The sequence below is a fragment of the Helianthus annuus genome, chromosome 8 (genome assembly GCF_002127325.2).
Source record: "Helianthus annuus cultivar XRQ/B chromosome 8, HanXRQr2.0-SUNRISE, whole genome shotgun sequence".
NCBI lineage: Eukaryota > Viridiplantae > Streptophyta > Magnoliopsida > Asterales > Asteraceae > Helianthus > Helianthus annuus.
In genome coordinates this window covers 75,567,487-75,572,327 of record NC_035440.2, presented here as the reverse complement: position 1 = coordinate 75,572,327, position 4,841 = coordinate 75,567,487, and positions in this window count along the sequence as shown.

Sequence of the window (4,841 nt, the reverse complement as noted above, 5' to 3'; positions counted from 1 at the left end):
CTTCTGTAATGGAGATTTGTGTCGGGTTGCCTCGTTCTTGTGCATGGGGCCATTTTTCTAAAAGATTAAAACTAAAAGATTAAACTAAACTAAGGATAGTTCCGCGGAATGCCTCCGTGGTGCGCCTCGTTTATAAGGGTCCTTGGCTAGACCCAAGATGAGGTTATATATTTTCTGAGTGGGATGCTTGGCGTCCCATGTTACACCGTCGGAGAGCAGCATCCAAACTTGAATCAATAACCTTCATGTAATTGACCGGGTCGTCGTCTTCTATTCTCTTCCCAACTCCGAATTTTACTTCATCATCCCCGTACCTCAAGGTGAGTGTTCCGTCATTCATATCTACCACCGCTTATGCGGTGGCAAGGAATGGTCTCCCTAGTATGAGGGGGACCTCGGTGTCTTCCTCCATATCGAGTATGACAAAGTCGGCTGGATAGACGAATTTGCTTACCTTTACCAAGACATTTTCGATGACACCTTGCGGGAATTTGATGGATCGGTCAGCAAGTTGTATGCTCATTTTTGTAGGACTCGTTGTTCCTAGGCCGAGCCTTTTAAACATTGATGAGGGCATGAGGTTAATGCTAGCCCCAAGGTCGGCTAGTGCATTACGAACGGGGGACGCCCCGATTGAGCAGGGAATCGTGAAGCTTCCAGGATCGATTTTCTTTTGGGGAAGTTTATTAAGTACGAGGGCAGAGCATTCTTCGCCTGAGTTAACTAATTGCAAAGTTTCAATTTTCTTTTTATGAGTGAGGAAGTCCCTCATGAATTTAGAGTATTTGGGCATTTGGGTTAGGACATCAATAAAAGGAATATTGACATGCAATTGTTTTAATAGACTTTCGAACTTTGGGAATTGCTCATTGGTCTTTTGACGAATTAACCTACCGGGGTACGGGACTCGAGGAGCCTTGGTAGGTTCTGGTGATGGAGGGGAGTTCTTCTCCTGCAGAGGCGGGGGTACCGTTTCTGTGACACCCCAGGAAAATCAGTAAACGATTGAACTTACCTAGCTTCCTCAGTGAGTGCATACCAAATTTCGGGACGAAATTTCTTTTTAGTTGGGGATAATGTGACAACTCGTACTTTAGACTTACTGTGTGTAACGTTATATGCTTACGTGAACCATATTAATTGAATGAATACATGATATGTTATGTTTATGTGATATGTGTGTATTATATACTAGTATAGTGAACGAGCCCAAGCCGCACACTATAACCCGATCGTACAAGACTAACCGGTCACACAAGCCCATTTGGGCCACACCTTGTACGCGGACCCATAGGGCACCCGAGTTGGGTTCGGCCCACTTGTTTTGTACGCAAACAAACACCCATCTAGGGGTAGTTCTCTCATTTTGTCACAAAACACAACACACACAAGAAACCCTAGATCTCTCTCTCTCTCTCTCGTTTGCTTGGAACCCGACGGCACAAGACCTTCCTTGTTCGGACCACCCTTTTCTGCCATTAATCGGTTAGTATGTTTATGTTTGTATTCATGGTTAAAGATATGATTCATACGAAATTGCTCATGTCCATCGGCTTGTTCTTGATGTGTATACCGAATGATTTTAATGGATTTGTATGGTTATTATGATTGGTCATGTTATTGAATGATACTAGGTGTTAATCGGCTGTGATTTGATAAATGATATAATTGTTATGTAATCGGCTCTTATGTGTAAGTGTTAATGTTCATATGAATCGGATAGTTTAGAAGTTATAAGATATGTTCATGAAAATCGTTATGTTACTGTTCGTATGTTTAGTTAGGGTTCATATGAATTCATAATAGATTTGCTTGTTTGATCGAATAACACATGGATGGAAATTGTTAATCGTTGATTGATTTTGTGCAAGTTTGGAAACCACGAAACTGATTGCATGAAACATGGAAATCTGTTACACGTTGATAGACTTAACACGGTTGCGAGTCGAGACCGTGGTTGCGAGTCCAGTTGCGACTCGGGATCTCACACCAACACAGCAGCACGAACCGAGACTACGGTTGCGAGTCCCATTGCGACTCGAAACCGGACCATGACAAGCCGAAACCACAGTTGCGAGTCCTGTTGCGACTCGAAACCAGCCCTTGCGACTCGAGACACTCTTGTTGCGACTCGAGATCGCTGGTTGCGACTCGAGACCTGTTTTACACGCACACTGTTTTGGACCTACACTGTCACGGGCCCCAATCGATTGGGCCAAGTAATTGGACTTACGTACTTGACTGTTAATTGGACTGTCTATGTTAGTTGGGCCGGGTATAGTTTGGGCTTAGACATCCGAATCGCACAAGTGGTGAATGCTATACTTTGATTGTTTGCATGCTTGCAACGTGTTAACTTATGTGATACATGCATGCATTACTTGAACCAAACCTGACTTGTACAATAACCATGATAGGACGTGGTTGACCACTTACTAGCTTACCTGTACTTTCTGTGTATCTGCCGAGCAACCCAAGGTGAGTTCACACTCTTACCAAGGCATGGGATTCCCGGGGTGTTGGGAATGGGATTGAAAGGATAAGGTTGAATAGATTCATACGGATACCATTACTAGACTACCATACCATCGTCCTCGGTTGTGTAGGACACATACGTAAAACCTACGTATAACTAAGTTACTCGCTATCCTCGGTCGTGAAGGATACTCACGTAAAACCTACGTGAACGGATACTCACTACTGCCTCGGTTGTGTAAGGCACTTACGTAAAACCTACGTAAACCCCCACGTACCCTATCCTCGGCTGTGAAGGATACTTACGTAAATCCTGCGTAAACTTGTACGTATTACTGTTCTCGGTGGTGAAGAACACTTATGGTTACACATAGTCTAGTGGATTAATATCATGGGAAGCCCCCACCAATAGAAACCTATACTGGCCCAGTAGAGCCACCTGATACTCATGAACTTACTTTTACGCATTTACTTTCTGTGAACTCGCTCAACTAGTTGTTGACTCTCTGCTGCATGCCTTGCAGGACCTTAGGTACTTTTGGAGCTTGCACAAGGAGGAGCAGGTCGTTGTGGGAATTGGATCGTGGACAAACACTTATTACTTTTCATACATTAACACTTATGTTTGGGTTTTACTTTATGCTTCCGCTATACTTAATTATGATGGTGTTGATAAAACACCTTTCGTATTGATGGATAACTACTACTACTTAATTACATGTTTAATATGATTGGTGGCTTGATCCTGGTCATGTCACGCCTCCAAGCGGTGGTACTCCGCGTGTGGATTTTGGGGGTGTGACAGATTGGTATCAGAGCCATTGGTTATAGAGAACTTGGTTTTAATATGGGAAAACGTTTTTATTAAAACCAGACTATAGCCAGTACAGTGCTCTCAACGATCCACAACGACGCTTCGCTCCACGTGCAAGACTCGACATCCTAGGTAATAAGGTTTATGTTTATTGCCTGTTTGCTAGAACTGCTTAGAACTTTGCTCGCCTTACGTTTAGATACACATGACTTTACTACATGAGAACACCTACGTGCTTACGCTTTTCTGTCATCGCTCTACTCGCGAACCACTCTCACTTACATTACTTTTTACTATGAAGATCATGTCTGGACGAATCAACATGACTCAAGCCCAGCTAGAGGCTCTCGTTCAAGCTCAAGTTGCTGCGGCACTTGCAGCTGCTCAAGCAGGTAGTATACCCTGCAGTATAGACTCATACTAGGATCCTTAGATCCTGCGTTAACTCTCGTATTTAATCTCGTCCTATTCGTACACAATAGGTCAACACGCGCAGCAACCTGTCTGCACTTTCAAGAATTTCATGGACTGCCGTCCAAGTACCTTTAGTGGCACTGAAGGAGCAGTTGGACTCCTCCACTGGTTTGAGAAGCTCGAGTCTGTGTTCGAGATGTGTGAATGCCCTGAGGCTCGCAGGGTGAAATACGCCACTGGCACGCTAGAAGGAATAACACTAACTTGGTGGAACGCCCAAGTTCAGATCTTAGGGTTGGCAGCTGCTAACGCCACACCCTGGAATGATTTCAAGGAACTGATCAAGAGGGAGTATTGTACTCGGGAAGACATCCATAAGCTGGAGGATGAGTTTTACCATCTGAAGATGACTGGATCAGAGATTGAAGCTTACACCAAAAGGTCAAACGAACTGGCCGTACTGTGTCCAACTATGGTGGACCCCCCGATTAAGCGCATTGAGTTGTATCTCAAAGGGTTGGCGCCAGAGATCCAGAGCCATGTTACTTCGGCTAACCTTGATAACATCCAGGATATTCAACGCCTCGCTCACCGCATCACAGACCAGGCAGTGGATCAGAACAAACTGCCTAAACGTATCAGCGCTACTGCTACTGTTACTACTTCAGCTACTCCTGCTACTCCCAGTGACAGTAAGAGAAAATGGGATGGGGATTCCAGCAGGGGATCAGCTTCGGTTCAATCTCAGGCCCAACAGCGAAAGACTGACAATCATCAGAGTCCCAGCCAGCATTCTTCAGGTAGTCACAGGCAGGGCGGATATCGAGGGAACCTCCCAAAGTGCAACAACTGCGGTAGACACCACGGTGGCCAGTGTAACAAGGGTCGCTGCCAAAGATGCCTCAAGATGGGTCATGAGGCTAAGGATTGTAGAAGCCCTCGTCCTGCGAACCAGAACCAGCAGCAGCCACAGGCACAGCAGAATCAGCAACAGGGCAACAAAGTATGTTTTCAGTGTGGGGCAGAAGGCCACTTCAAAAGGCACTGTCCTCAGCTGAACAGGAACCAGAACAACAACAATAACAACAATCAGGGCAATGGCAACAACAACAATGGGGGAAACAACAACGGCCACGAG